Raw genomic sequence first — 16,457 nt, 5'->3', positions numbered from 1 at the left:
CTTCATAGTCATGTCCTATGACCCTACTAATACTTTACCATACTTATGTAGCTAATGAACAAAGTTTTCCAGAAGTTTTCTTTTATACTTTTGTTATCGTGTTTATCAATGACATTCTAGTGTACTCCAAGATAGAGGTCGAGCTTGAGGAACACTTAGGGAAAGTCCGGATGGGGTTGAGAGCACAACAATTGTATGTCAAGTTCTCGAAATGCGAATTCTGGCTGCATGAGGTGGTTTCTTTTTGCATCACGTGGTATCTATTAAGAGAATTATTGTGAATCCAATTAAGATTGAGACAGTTATGAGATAGCCTAGGCCAACCTGTAACACCCGAGCGCTACAAGAAACCAAATACCCGATTTTTCCTTTTAGAGATAAACTTTAGAAATTTTATCGAGGGTCTTATAGACTAAATTTGAAGACCGTAGAACGAAAAATGCTTAGAAAAATTCTAGAAACTCAAACAAAATATAAAAGAAAACTTTAAAATTGGTCAAAATTAACCGGAGGGTAAATTGATCATTTTTATATGCATTTCTTATTAGGTTTATGCATAATCCTTAAATATAATGTTAAAGAAGAAGAAAGAGTAAGAAAGAAGGAAAAGAAAAAGAGATAAAAAAAGAAAATGAGGGATTAGGGTTCTTGAGAGAGAGTTAGAGAGAAAGTTGAAATTCGCTCCAAATGACGATTTGAAGTCAGAATTCGCTCGGTAGGTTAAGAACATCTATTCTGGACTTTTGAATCACTCAATTCCATCAAGAATCAAAGAAGAAATGTAGATATGGATTTAAGATTTTTTAACTCAAGTTGATTTGGATCGAAAAACTGTGTTTTGGTGAACATCAAGAGTCTACAAGATTATAATTTTTAAAGTTTTGGGCGATATTTGGACATGTTTATTTTCTCTCATGATTGTTCTAAAATTACGAGAATATCTTTGTAAAGTTGGATTAAAAACTTTACAATTTTTATGAAGATAAAATAGGAAGGAATTGTTGAGATTAATGGAATTCTCCAAAGCGTTTGAACATAGGTGAAGGAAACGAACCAGGCAATGACATGTGTCATGCAAAGAGGAGGAGAGCAGTCGGCTAATGGCAAGGACACAAGGTCGTATTGTGAGACTCGCAACGCATTACAATGCTAGCCACATACCCAAACTGCTGAACCGATCCAACCTGCTAGGTTGAGATTATGACATGCTTACTACTTTCAAGTTTTAAGCTATGCTAGAAAGGAGGATGATAATTTTTTGATCTTCGATTTGGGGGATTGATGGACATTATCTCTCCATTGAGCATGCTTGTTTGTATGATTCCCCATAAGATAAATCCAGGTGATTGATTGTATGTTTCACTATAGAGTGTAAGTAGTAGCAATGAGATAAGACAAGGGCATTAGACGTAGGTTGGCTAGACGATAACCTAGGTTCGGACCCATACAATAGACTGAGCACCTTAAGATTGTGAACGACGATAAGAGGGTCAGACCATAGTGCTCCTAGATTAAGGTAGACTTAAGGAGTTAATTACAAAGAACCCTAGAGTCTGTGTCTAAGCCGCCTAGCCACCCTAGTAACCTAGTAGACCTCTACAACATCCAAGCAAATCTACCTAAGTCAATAAAGACTATGATTATAGAATATATACATGCCCTTAAAAGTAAGATTCAGATGAGAGAGGTTCAAATCTTTAAGGCCTCTCAAAATGCTCAGACAACATCAAAGATTAGGCTCTATCTTCCTAGAGTGTAAAGAAAAATTTGTGGATTCCTACTAAGTTAAAGATGCGAAGAGAGTCTACAAGTATGTTACTTATGAAGTATTCTTATACTCACCTCTTTCTACATGTTCCTTTCGAAGTGAATGATGTCACATATCGAGGTGAGGGTGTGCTTTGAAGCTTTGCAGCCATAGCAAGGTGTCGATCTAGGGTGTCTATGTTGTCTACATATATTTTTTATCCTAATCTCGTTCCCTCTTTCATAAACAACACTGAACATCTCATGCTTTGTAAGTTTTTGAACTGGATTTTTATACGTTGATTTCTGTTTATACGTATTTTCATTTGCATGATCTATTAGTTTCTGTTCGTATTTTCAACGTTTCAAAAATTGATTCATGACAATTTACTTTTCAATTTCTAATCATTAATTCTTATAGTTTCAAAGGTTGGAATAAAGTTTAACTCTAACCATAAAAACATGACTAAAATATGTGGAATAAACTTGTTACATGGCCTCTTCAGCCCATGTCATCATGGTGGATCTTTGGAATTTACCTAGAAAATAATGAATAGTAATACGATGAGTATTTAAAAATATTTAGTAGGTGATTCCACGGTTGAGGATGGAAAATGTATTCATATACAATATGTATGGTAACGGGTGGGTTCTAATTTTTTCATGATTGTTCCTTAGTCTCTGTTTTCTCTTTTCATGATTGTTCCTTGGTCACGGTTGACGCATGCTCATTTACTGAAAACTAACCGAAAAGAAACAAATAATATCATGGTGTACGTTATGTAAGAAAAGTAATTCATGATCGTAGGACACACAACATGCATGGGATCCATACTATGTTGAGTAGATAACTCAGTGGGAAACCCTAGTGGCTTTACTTACAGTGGAGAGTATTTAGACGACAGACTACAATTTATTCCTAAAATATCTAAATCATTTTCCTTAAATACTTACATATCTTTATTCATAAAATACCTAAATCATTTTTCTAAAATATATATAGAGAATAGACTCATACAATTATTGAGCTTGACCTATTGGGATAGTGATGGTATTGTAACATACTAATCATGACGTAAATTCCTCATGAGACATATATAGGTATTTCATTCATATTTATCATATATACATCAAGGTGTCTCGCAAGATATAAACATGGTCAGATCAACAAAGCAACCACAATCAAATATAATACAAAGTTACATAGTTCATTCAGATATTACAACATAAATAATAACATATAAATATGGTCTCATTGGACACCTCATTCATGCATTAAACAATTTCATCCAACTTAATTCATAGTCGTTTTAACAATAAGTTAACTTAAATAGTAGCTATATCAACGCTCGAATTAACCGACTAAGTTTTAACACCATATTAATATTTCTAAAATGTTATTACAAAATTAAAATGTGGTTATAAGTGAAACATCAAGGCATGTAAAGGATGAAAGAGAAAAGAAAAAGGTGGAAAAGCTTCACAGGATGGGCTGCTTATTATTAAAATATCTTAATATTTAATTAATGAAATGTAAACTTTAAATAATTAGTATAAATGTAAAATAAAGCAACCCTGAGTTCGAGGCCAACTCTATGTTAAATTAATGATATTAAAAGAAATTATAAATTAATTTTTATCCATTTTATTGGTTTTTTTTTAATATTTTTTGCTAAATTATTTCAAAAGTTGAATTACGAAAATATCCTCTTAGTTGTTTATAGAGTTTTTTTTCGTTTAGATGAAATATATAAATTATTATTTGAATTATCCATTTAACTATATAGAAGATTAAAATAGTTATTAATGACATAATTTACCATATAACTCTTTACAAAAGAAATATGTCACGCCAACCATCTTGGTTTGCTCGAACACATCAGTTGAGAACTGACTCATGTGTCGATAGTCTCATCGAAACATCCCAAACGTCCATCCATTTGGGTTCTCTTGAGCATTGGACTCTCATGTCCATGCTAAACCATTTACGATGTAACGACCCTAGATTTCTACTAACTTAAAGTTGCTACCGTCATCATAATCTATGCTCTTATACGGAATTAAATATTTAAAACTCCTTGTTGATCACCTAGAGCACAGGAAATATATTCTAATCGTTCTACTCACCTAAGGTGTTAGGTCTATTGAAAACGTATTGTCCTTGGTCTATTGAGACTAGTGCCCTAGTCATAACATAATTTATTCATGTATGTTTTGTAAGGGAGATATTCTTATTGATCACCTAAAACATAGAAAATGTATTCTAATCGTTCATGCATACTTATTAGGGAGATATTTCTATCAATCACCTAAAGCCGAATATCATACTCTAGACATTCAAGTAAACTTGACGTTGGATATGAGACAAGACATATTAAATGTCAGACAAGAAATCAATAAGATACGAGACTTTGTTGTTGGATATGTATGCACAAATATGACTTTGTAGTTTGTATAATTGATATGTATCATTAAACAAGATCATTGAACCAAGTAATTAGTCGTGATGGACCTCATAGCGTTATTTTTGTCGAGATTTCTTAGAATCGATCAATTATGCACGCGTAGGATGGTCAGTGTCTCTATATATTGATCAGACACTAAATAGAGTGAGCTTATTTTAAAAATAAAATTGGTCCCTCTAACTTTTTTTTGTTGGGTCTGAGATTGGTGTAGCTTTATGTAAAGAAAGTGGAGCATCAAAACCGACAACAACCACGACAAGTTCACAATTGATTGAGCTCCTAAAATAATTCAAAATAGGACTCTTTTTCTTCTTTTTCAGACCCACTAACTCTATAACCTAATTACAAGAACACAATTTCAACCCACCAGCTTTTTCAGTCTTCTTCTTCTTCTTTATTCTTCTCTCTCCTACCCATCATCTTCCCTCATTATATCACTCCCTCATCTTCTTTGATTGCTCAAATCATGAGAAAAGAAAGAAAAGATGGTGTTTGGAATGAAGTTTGATCTAAGATCCTTCTCGACTCTGATCTGTCGAACGATCCTCTGAATTTTCTTTTATGTTTCGTTCTTAGCTTCGTTCGTAGTTGAATCGAAAAAGAGAGAAAGAGAGTGAAGAAGTTTTGTTTTTAGGGGGAAGGAAGAGAGATAGGGAAATCAAAACATGCGTGGGATCTCGTAATCTTAAGCCTGCTCTAAGGCTTCTCGATCGGAAATTTTGATTCATGCTTTATATTTGTAGCTACTGTGTTTTTTGTTATTGGGCATATACAGAAAGTTATCAAAGGTGGGATAGAACAACAATTTCTTAGAATTCTTGTCGAGTTCATTTAGGGTTTCGGTTTTGGATCTCGGACCAGGCTTCATTCCTCACACCAAACTTTTCATTTACAAGCGCCATTTCATAGAACAAGCCTTCGTAAAGGTAACTTACTAACCCTAATCTTTGATCATACTATTATTATTATTATTTTTATACTTTGTGCTAGATCGATCTGAACTCTAAGAAATACTTGATCTTATATAACGATCTGAGTTACTTAATTAATTTATTTAGGTTCTTCTCGTTTAATTGAGTTCATTTTTTGTATTTTTTTTAATGAGTTAGATAAGTTGGAAGGGTTTATAAACTCATGGTGATAGACACAAATACCCTTCCCAACCTCAAGAATCTCTTGATGCATTTGAATTACATTAAATCAAACAATCTCAATCCTTTATAATATATAAGCAAAGCATATCTTAATGAGTTTTAACCAACATGATTAAGGATTATTTCCAGTCTTGTATGTTTAAAATATTTCTAACTTTTAATCAAATTTCAAAAAATTAAAAATAAAAAAACATATTAGGGAAGTACGCGCGCGTGAACTCACTAAGCGAGGCTCACATACATACTCCTAAGCCAGACTACGAACTAGCACACACTTACATTGTCAGAAACCAACAAAAAGAAATGAGCTTCTATCATACTATGATGTATACGTATGTACAAAAACATAGTAGGGAAGTATCTCATACTCGTGACATACAATATGCATGAGGTCTCATAATTTAAAATTATAACACATGGCTATGATGCACATCATATTTTCAGCATTTTCACGATATAATCCACCTCAAACATACATGTATATACATGGCATTTCTTTTACTATCATCATACCTGGCTTAGTGATGCCTCGTAGACATAACAACATACATGTTATTCTATGAAAATGATACATAATTAGGCCACATAATACATTTATTCATACGTGTCATTAATAACATTTTTATTTAAGTGGAGTCTTTAATTTTATTCCAAAATTACATCCTTTTTTATTATTGGGGTGGAAGTTTTGACTTCTATCTTCTCCTTTTTCTAAAATTTAAAAATATATATATATATATATATATATATATAACTATATGTTAGTGGAGAAGATTATCCTTGGACAACTTTATGAGAATGACTTCTTTATAACTTTTGACTTCTAGCATTCTCTGGTGCTTTTGTTGGACAACCGGTAGGAATAGGGACGGTCGTAATATTATGATAAACATAACAATCATTTTCCTTTTCGTAATGTACGCATTCATACTCATCGTAAATAGAAAAATTTCCCGATGCATGAGATCCCAACATTTTTCATATCATTTTATAACATAGCATTTAAAACATGTTTAGGAGTTGAATACTGTATCAAAACATATTTACTGTGTCTCATTCATCTTACATCATATTATGTCATATCATGCACATAATATGTTTTTCAACATATCATAAAGCATATTACCACATGTATTATATCGTCAAACGTATCACACTGTAACATGTAGCATATCATCAGCACATCATATCATAACGTGGGTCATATTATTAACATATCATATCATAGTCATACCATTTAATAAACATTTCACACATCAAGTATATGACATGTGCAAAACCACGAGACACGTATCATCATACAAACATAAACTTCTAATTTTGTCGATAGTATGGCCACCTACTTGGTTGGCCTAGGCTGAAGCTACTACGAACCCCTTTATACTAGTTTAAAGTTGCTCTATAATTTAATGGAGTTCCAAAATTTACTCACCTAATTTGGCATAAAATACTTTAATTTGACTCTGGAACTAATTAAACCTAATTTTTCATAAAATAATTTAAATTAACTAAAAATAATTAAAAATAATTTAAACTATGACACCTAAAAAGTTTATACTAGAGCCGACAATGTATTGTACTGTACGTGTAACGGTTACAAAAGAAAAATTACAATCACCAATAGAAGCAAGAATTCGAGCGAGGTGTCAGAAATTTGCATCTTCAACCGAACCAGGAAGGTATGCTCCCTCGATGCTCCCACCAACTCAATCCTACCATTTGAGAACAATAGATCACAGGGATATCCAACGGAAGAACCCTCTCCTCTGCGCGATGCCAACGAGATAACAAGATTGGACACAACGTTGCAACGGGCAAACCACATGGCAGAAACGACATCCAAGGACTCGAGGCTCACCACGGTAAACCAAACGACACATTTCCTTGTGATATCTAGTGTAACCTTATCGCCGATGAAGAGGAATTATTTTTGTTTCAAAGCATAGGAATACCTTCGTTGCCTGGGGTGTGAAAGAGAAGTAGACAGAGACGTAAAGTTACGAAATCTTGGAAAAAGAACAATAAGAAAACTAAAATAGTACTATCGTTTCGGTTAAAAGTTGATGTTTTATGATGACACGTGCCTCGTGGGTCTGCACGTGTCGTATGCTAGATGTGTATAAAATATGTTATGAAGCCTTGAGCGTAGTAATTCAGACTATGTCGCTTGGAACGTATAAAGTCTTCGACATAGGTATTAAGGTCGTATGGCAAGGAACGCATAAAATTTTGGATGCAAGATCAAACTACATCACTTGATACGTAAGAAGCCTTTGATGTAGGTTTTCAGACTACGCTACTTAGAATGTAAGAAGCCTTAAGAGTTGGTATTCAGACTATGCCACTTGGAACGCATGAAGATATAGGCATAGGTTTTCAGATCATATAGCAAGGAACACATATGAAGCCTTGGATGCGGGTTTAGATTATGTCGTTTGGAACGCATGAAGACCTAGGCATAGGTTTTTAGATCATATAGCAAGGAACGCATATGAAGCCTTGGATGCGGGTTTAGATTATGTTGCTTGGAACACATGAAGCATTGGATGTGGGTTAGTATATGTCGCTTGGAACCTATGGAGTCTTGGACACAGGTTATCAAGTTCATGACTAGTACTGTAAAATCCTAAGGGGAGTATCTTGGAGAAAAAAATAAGAATAGAATAAGAACAAAGAAAGTAACCAAGACCAAGACAACATTCAAGAAATAGAATGGATCAAGATCCAAGTTATGAAGACAAGAACCCAAAACAACGTTACTAAGGCCCTTAGATCAGAACCAAAGCTTAGACCTCAGAATCCAAGGGCAAATTTTCTCATGGTAGATCATGATAAGAATTCACGCTAACAAGTAAGTAACCATATGGATCAAGTATTAAAGTAGTATTTGTATGAGTCGATTAAGATTATTGAAATATGATTAGAAATCATGCTAAAAAAGCCTAATTAATCAATAATCATGATAGCTAAACTTAGTAATGAATACCGACCAAGACAAAGTAATCAAGATATAGAACATGGATCAAGATTCAAGTTGTGAAAACAAGAGTTATGGAGACAAGAACCTAGAACAACGGGTACTAAAAAAAAAATCGAGAACCACTACAAGTACTCTACAAAGTAGAACCAAGTTATGAAGACATAAGTATGAAGTATCACCACACCCAAAAACCACAAGTACTATACTAAGACTTATGTCATTTTAATTTATTAAGACAAGAATAAATAAATTGAATACAGATACAAGCTTTTATAGGGGCATTTCGAGAATTGAACTCGAGACCTCTCGCACCCGAAGCGAGAATCATACCACTAGACCAAATGCCCTTGAAATGGATCTATCATTTTTAGCTACTAGTCCATGTATTTTCTGCAACTCAAGATTTGAAATTTATCCACGTGTTCTATACTTTAGAACCTAGCTACATTAATTTCACATTGTCCATTAGTATTTATAAACTTAGTTTTCAAATAAATAATTATTATTGAGACCTTATCACTACATTAATATGAGTGAAGTGTTATTTGAGTTCTAACATTTTCGCTTATATAATAGAATTTGGGATCTCTTACACCCTAAACGAGAATCATATTGCTACCAAAATACCCTATGAACGTGTCTTATATTTAGCTTCCACTTATATGATTTTTTAGGGGCTAAAAATATTTTATCCTACTTTTAGATGATGAACTACTTTGAAAGACAATGATATTAAAAAAAAAAATTCATTCAAAGTTTGCATGCATAGCAAGGCATGTAATATTTAATTGTTGTAAATACAAATAAAAACAAACCGCCTAACAAAGATTAAAAAAACAAGTAAAAATTTTGGGTGGATTGATTCAATTTTAATTATTTGGACATTTTATAATAAGGAATATTTTAAGAATTGAACTCAAAACCTCTCCAATCCAAAGCAAAGCGAAAATCATACTATCAGACTAAATGCCCTTGTTATAGATTATATATTCAATGGTGTATTCAACATATCATCATTATTTCATTTATTTTATTTGATTTTCATAGAAATTATTAATAAAATTAATTGTACTTATTTATCATTAATCATTATAATTAAAGAAATAAGACGTTAATGAAATCTTTATGCAAATATTATTATTATATCTTTTATATTTAGACCGAGGAAAAAACAGATGAAATTATTTTCTATAGTAAATTTTAATTTGATAGTTTCACTTGAGCCATACATCCCGTGTACACAAGTAAAGAAGATATCAAAAGTTAAAAGCATTACATCTAAAAAAAAAAAAAAACATTATTACTCAAATTATTTGTATTTTCTCCACTTCTATATAAAATTCATATTAAAGAAACCGATTTCTACAAGGAGTAATTCCATAGAAGACCACAAAGGCTAACAAGTCCCGAAGCGTGTCCAATTCAATAATGTCGTTTTCAGATTCAAATTGGGGGAAAAGATTGAATTCCCATATATGCTCCATTTTTCTTAAAATTAAGCATTCTTTTAGCTTGAGAGGATTGAGATGAGTAACTTTGATGAAAAAATCGAGAGCTAAACGTCCTAGATCAAGCTGCCTAAGAAGTCGATCCTATGCATTTTCGATGAGTTGCAGACTTAGAAGGAATTTCCAAAATTAAGGGCACACACTAAAAGACCTTCCTCCAACAAAATTTCTTTAGCTAGAGGGAAGGATAAGGAAGAGGTTTAATGATGAAATCCGGCCTTGAAAATATCTATAAACAACTGCCCAATAAGATTTGTCTGGGTTGAGCTTCGGTGAGGAAAACAATTTCCAATAAACTTTGGAGCTAACTAACTTAGGCTACAATCCATGATAAGGTATGAAAACAATCCCTAGCTCTTCCTCTTAACACCGTCTTTAAGTTTCATGAAAAACTAGAGGGGACAAATGTCGTGAATGGAGATGGAGGATCAAGTTTTTAGACGGTGGCGCTAATGATCGCGCACGTCTTCTTCCTTCCAATGGAAGAAAATGATGAAGTGGCCGGTTCTACTAAACCGCCATGTCCAATTGAACCTCAACCCTTCCTTAATTTTTCTGAATTTTAACTCATTTCTAGACCTGTTCTCATGAAAAACTTTATGGTTTTGAAAACTAGACACTCTAATATTCGGTCAAAGAAAATTTTAAGTAATTTGATTAATGGAAGCTCGAAAACGAAGGTCCCAAACATCGACTACGAGGTAAGTAGTCATCTTAGACTTTTCTTAAGAAATACTTGTAGGAATTACCTGGAACCTTTAACTAAGTATGAATGAAGGAAATATGAAACAAAAGTACAAAGAACCATGAGTTTAGACCTTGAACCGATCTGCTCGAGATTTAAGTAATGTTAAAATGTCCAACTAAATAATGAACTCCTAGACCTCTCACGGTACAGTATGTTCATGACTCAAACTACATCACTTGGAATGTAAGAAGCCTTAGATGTAGGTTTTCAGACTACGCTTCTTGGAACATATAAAGCCCAGTTGGAATGTACGAATCCTTGGACATAGGTATTAAGGTCGTATCGTTGGAAATGTATGAAGTCCTGGATTCGGGACTAGACTACGTCGCTTGGAACGTAAGAAGCCTTGGATGTAGGTTTTCAGACTACGTTGCTTTGAATGTAAGAAGCCTTGAGTGTAAGTATTCAGACTATGCCACTTGGAACGCATGAAGCCATAAGCATAGGTTTTTGAACCATATGGCAAGGAACACATGGAGCCCTGGATGCGGGTTCAGATTACGTCACTTGGAAGACATGAAGCCTTGGACGTGGGTTAATCTATGTCGCTTGGAATGTATGAAACCTTGGACATAAGTTCTCAAGTTCATGACTAATATTGTAAAATCCCGAGGGGAGTATCTTTGAGAACAAAACAAAAATAGAACAAGAACAAAGAAAGTAACCAAGACAAAGACAACAATAAAAAAAATCGAACATGGTTCAAGATCAAAGTTATGAAGACAAGAACCCAAAACCACAGTACTAAGGCCTGTGAATCAAGTATTAAAGTATTATTTGTAAGAATCGATCAAGATAATGGAAAATGATTAGAAATCACATATAAAATCCTAATTGACCAATAATCCTAGCTAATCTTAGAAATGAGTACGAACCAAGACAACAATCAAAAAATAGAACATGGATCAAGATCAAGTTACGAAGACAAAAACCCAAAACCACCCTACTAAGGCCCTTAGATCAGAACCATGGCTTAGACCTCAGAATCCAAGGACAAAGGTCTTGACGATAAATCATAATAAGAATTCACGCTAATAAGTAAGTTGATGGATCAAGTATTAAAGTATTATTTGTATGAGTCGATTAAGATGAATAGAATATGATTAGAAGTCATACTTAAAAGCCTAATTGACCAATAATCATGATAGCTAAACTTAGAAATGAGTACCGACCAAGACAACAATCAAGAAATAGAACATGGATCAAGATTCAAGTGATGAAAATAAAAGTTACGAAGACAAGAACCTCAGTACTAAGGCCCTTAGATCAGAGCAAAAGCTTAGACCTCAGAATTCGAGGACCAAGGCCCTCAGGGTAGATCATGATAAGAATTCACACTAACAAGTAACACATGGATCATGTATTAAAGTATTATTGTAGGAGTCAATTAAGAGGTATGAAATATGATTAGGAATCATATTTAAAAGATTAATTGACCAATAATCATGATAGTGAAACTTAGAAAGGAGTATGGACCAACACTATTATCAAGAAATAAAACAGGATCAAGAACCAAGTTATGAAGACAATAATCCAGAACCACGGTACTATGGCCCAATTATGAAGTTATGAAACCCATAACCTATATGATGTATCTTACTGGTCGGGATAGTAAGCTTCAAATTACTAACGTGGAAAATAGGGCTAGCCTACATCTATGAGAGGAATTGGATCCTATATGATGCATTCCCGACCTTCTAATTTACTTTAACTAGTTAGTTTTATGTCATTGACCGGTCCGTAATATCAAAGTTGTTGAGTTATGTGCGAAAATGTTCATTTAAAATACTTCATAAATGGGGTTATGGAACTAAATGTTTGTACTAAAATCTTTTTTAAAAAACAATAAAGTGAACTTTTAAATAAATAAGAAAAATAAAACAATCTCTTGATCTAATCTAAGGTCTACAAAATAAAAATAATTGCGACTACATAGAAAAATCCTTCTACCTAACACTCGCACTTGTGAGCAATTTTAGGATAATTGTCACTAGTTATTAACTTGAATAAGTTTAGAAAAATTATTAGTTATTTAGGAGAATTTTTAGTAGCAGCTCACTAGGGGAGAAAGTTTAACAAATTTGTAACACCAAAAAATGAAGGAAAGCTACCTATGCAAGACCTAAAGGATCCAAAGAAGGAAATTATGAGGATTAAGCAAGGACGACCCCAATAGGTTTCTGCACCAATAGAGAATGTTTCCACAGCAGATCACGAAGAGAAATAACCTCAAGAACGTTCCCAATTGAAGAACATTTGTTTTGGGTTCATATTGGGGGTAAGTGTCGAATTCCTATCTACGGCCTCTTTTCCTTCAAATTAAGGATTCCTTTAGCTTCATAGGAAGAAGTCGAGTAGCTTTGCTGAAGGAATCAAGAATTTAAACATCGTAGAACAAGATACCAAAGAGATCGAAAATCGAAGGTGTTGGGTAACTTGCAAACCGAGAGTGATTCCTTGAAATTAAGGTCCCATACTCAAAGCCATTCCTCCAAACTAATTTCTTTAGCTTGAGGAAACAATAAGGAAAAGGTTTCATGAGAAATCGAGCCTCGAAAACCCCTAGAATCAGCTACCCAATAAGAAATCCTCTGTTTTTACTCCGGCGAGAAATCATATTTTGGACGAATTTTGGAAGCAAATATCTTAGGCTACGATCCATAAAAAGGTATGAAATCAATCCCTAGCTCTTCCTTGTAACATCCTCATTAAGTTTTATGAAGGAATTGAGGGAAGAAACGACGTGATAGGAGCTGGGGAAGACGAGTTTCAGACGGCGGCGCGAACGGTCACACGTGTCTTCTTCCTATCTGGAGGAAGAAGACGATGACGTGGCCGGTTGAACCGGCCATGTCAACCCAAAACTCGACCTTCCCTCGGGTTTTCTCAATTTTAACCCTCTTCCAGACCAGATCTCATGAAAAACCTTATGGTTCCAGAGACTAGACACGATAAGGAGTCTGTTAAAGAAAAGTTGAGGTAATTCGACAACGGGAAGCTCAAGAACGGAGGTCCCGAACGTCAACAATGAGGTAAGTAGCCACCTTGGACTTTTTATTAATAAATACTTGTAAGAATTGCTTGGATTTTCATATGAACCCTAAACCAAGTATGAACTCGGGTTAGATGAAATAAAAACTCAAATAACCGCGAGTTAAGACCCTAAAACGATCAAATTGCTTGATAATTAGGTAACGTTAGAATAACTCACTAGATGAACTTTGCTGCCTATAAAATTTTAATGCTGAGCATACTATAACATGTTGAGGTTATATATGAAGTTTGGTAGTCATTGGATAAGGATAAATAGGCAAACCAAGAAATGGTGCAGAATGACCATAATGCCCCCTAAGGATATCTACCTACCGTTCATGAACTAGATGACCTCAAAATGCTATGAAACCCCAAATTAGATCGTATTTTATGATGTTTGATGATTTGGCGAAGTTTAAAAGCCATTGGAACACGTTAAGTAGTAAAACCAAGAATTATGAGTAAAATGACCAAAATGTCCCTAAGACTAATGGAAATTCAAGGTCTGTACGTGCTCCGAAGGATTTGCTACTTCTTATAAGGTCAATATGAAGGAAATGACGATAATTTTGAGGTTTCAACTTGATTGAAGTAAGTACCACTCAAGGACAAAAGACCAAGGTTCCCAAACCAAGAAACTCAAGAATGCTAGGTAATACTCTAGTCATGTCCAAAGTGACCCATGACCTCCCACCAAGCGGTGCTCAAGAATTCCTCTTCTAGGTGGGATGCCCTACACTATGTTTCCTTTGCAAGATGTCATGCCTCAAGTTTTCCTCATCTAGAAGAGATGCCTTGCAGACTTGCAGGATGCCATGTTCAAGTATGCACCGAGAAAGTGGTCTTTATGGTCTATCAAGGGGAGTAGTCTAAGGTCATGGAGAAACAAGAACAAAGTATGTTACCTTAGCCACAAATCAAGAACCTTCTAAGACCTCCTACGGTACAGCATACTCATGACTTAGACTACGCTACTTGGAACGTATGAAGCCTTGGGCATAGGTTAAGCAGACTGTATTATAGGGCAAGTCTTTGATGCAGTATTAAGACTACATCGCTTGGAACATAAGAAGCCTTGGATGTAGATTTTCAGACTATACCGCTTGGAACGCATGAAGCCTTGGGCATAGGTTAAACAGACCGTATCGAAGGGCAAGCCCTAAGATGCGGTAAGACTACGTCGCTTGGAACGCATGAAGCCTTGGACGTAGGTTAAGGCTGTGTCACTTGGAATGCATGAAGCCTTGGACGTAGATTAAGGCTGTGTCGCTTGGAACGCATGAAGCCTTGGACACAAGATTTTCAGGTGCATGCCTAGTGTCGTAAATCCTAGGGGGAGTGTCTTGGAGAACGAATCAAGAACAGAACAAGAACCAAGAAAGTACTAAGAATAAGAGAAAGATCAAGGACTAGAATAAAGATCAAGATCCAAGTTCTAAGGACAAGAACCAGGAGCAAAGGACCAAGAACCAAAAACCATAGTATTAAGGCCCTTAAAGGAAAACCAAGGTTTTAGGATTCAAGGACCAAGGTCCTCAAGAAAGATCAAGATAAGAACTCTAAGTCAAGAACAAGAATTAGAGGGGCCTAAGTACTTACAACAAGAACAAGATCAAGAACAAGCAAGAACAAAGAATGTGGTACCCTAGCATATCAAGGATATGATTAAGAGATTACAAGTAGGCTACTTACTGAGTTTTGTACATTCATTATTCTCCATTTTTTCCCAGGTAATAAGGAGCTGGTCGAGGTCAGGAGCGGACTCTGGAGCAAGTGCCATAGACTAACCTCACCCGTCATCCTCAACCCTTTTGTTTTAAAATGTTTTGCGTATGTTCCTTATTCTGTCTTTTAACTATTATGTTGTATTTTAAATTATTAATGTGCGCACACTATTTTGGTATAATGTAAATTATGTTTTAAATTTTAATGGTTTTATCAAGAAGGAAAAATGTACCCGCCTTTTAGAGTCATCGCGTCAGCCCGGTCGTTACATAAATTGTTAATGCTCTCTCTAAGTTTAGAAAAATTATTAGTTATTTAGGAGAATTTTTAGTAGTAGCTCACTAAGGGAGAAAGTTTAAGGAATTTGTTAATGCTTTCTCTTGGAAGAGTATAAATGTTCAAGTTCATTTATTCAAAAGCCCTCTCCCGTCATCCTTGGAACGTGTCAATGAAGCAAATGAAGCAATGATTTCTAAAAAATAATTTCCATCAATTTCTTAGTTGTGGGGCCTTTTAGGAATTGAACTCAAGAGCTTTTGCACCCAAAGCGAGAATCATAACACTAGAACAAATGTCCTCGTATTTTTTGCACCTCAAGATTTGAAATTGGTCCTATGGATGCAGACTAACTCAATTGTCCACGTTTGTAACTTGAAAGGTTACTCTCTCGACCAACTAGACATCAAAAAGAAGTTGGTGGTGCGACGTCATTCAAAGAAAAATTTTCAAGTGAAGAAAGTGAGAAAGACACCAACAAAGATGACATGAAGAGTCAACGAACCGAGAGGTGGTTTTCAATAGTTCCTAGTAGAATGGAAAAAACTCATCATTACAGAGATCGGCAGAAAGCGCGTCGAGAGACCTGAAGTCAGCCTCATCCTACAACGTTGAGTTTGTGAAGAATCGTTTGATAGAGATGTCAACCAATTGAGTGGGAGTGGATGTCACGATAATGATTGCACAAGGCGTGTTTCCTGTAGCCGCATCTCGCTTGTCTCAGCCATGCTTGTCAACGATTTGTAGTCGTTGATCACAAGTCCGTTTCAAATTCCTTTTATTTGCTTTCATGTTATATAGCCTTTACTATTATTGTTGTGT

General features: G+C 34.8%; 1 non-coding gene across 1 annotated transcript; it reads right to left on the bottom strand.

Moving 5' to 3' along the window:
- Positions 1 to 8,620: 8,620 nt before the first annotated feature.
- On the bottom strand, positions 8,621 to 8,692 carry TRNAP-CGG. The gene has a single exon. It is a non-coding gene; the product is annotated as a tRNA-Pro (tRNA).
- Positions 8,693 to 16,457: the final 7,765 nt, after the last annotated feature.

The sequence above is a fragment of the Cucurbita maxima genome, unplaced genomic scaffold, assembly GCF_002738345.1.
Source record: "Cucurbita maxima cultivar Rimu unplaced genomic scaffold, Cmax_1.0 Cma_Scf00005, whole genome shotgun sequence".
In the NCBI taxonomy this organism is placed as follows: domain Eukaryota; kingdom Viridiplantae; phylum Streptophyta; class Magnoliopsida; order Cucurbitales; family Cucurbitaceae; genus Cucurbita; species Cucurbita maxima.
This window is presented reverse-complemented; position numbering and strand designations above follow the sequence as displayed.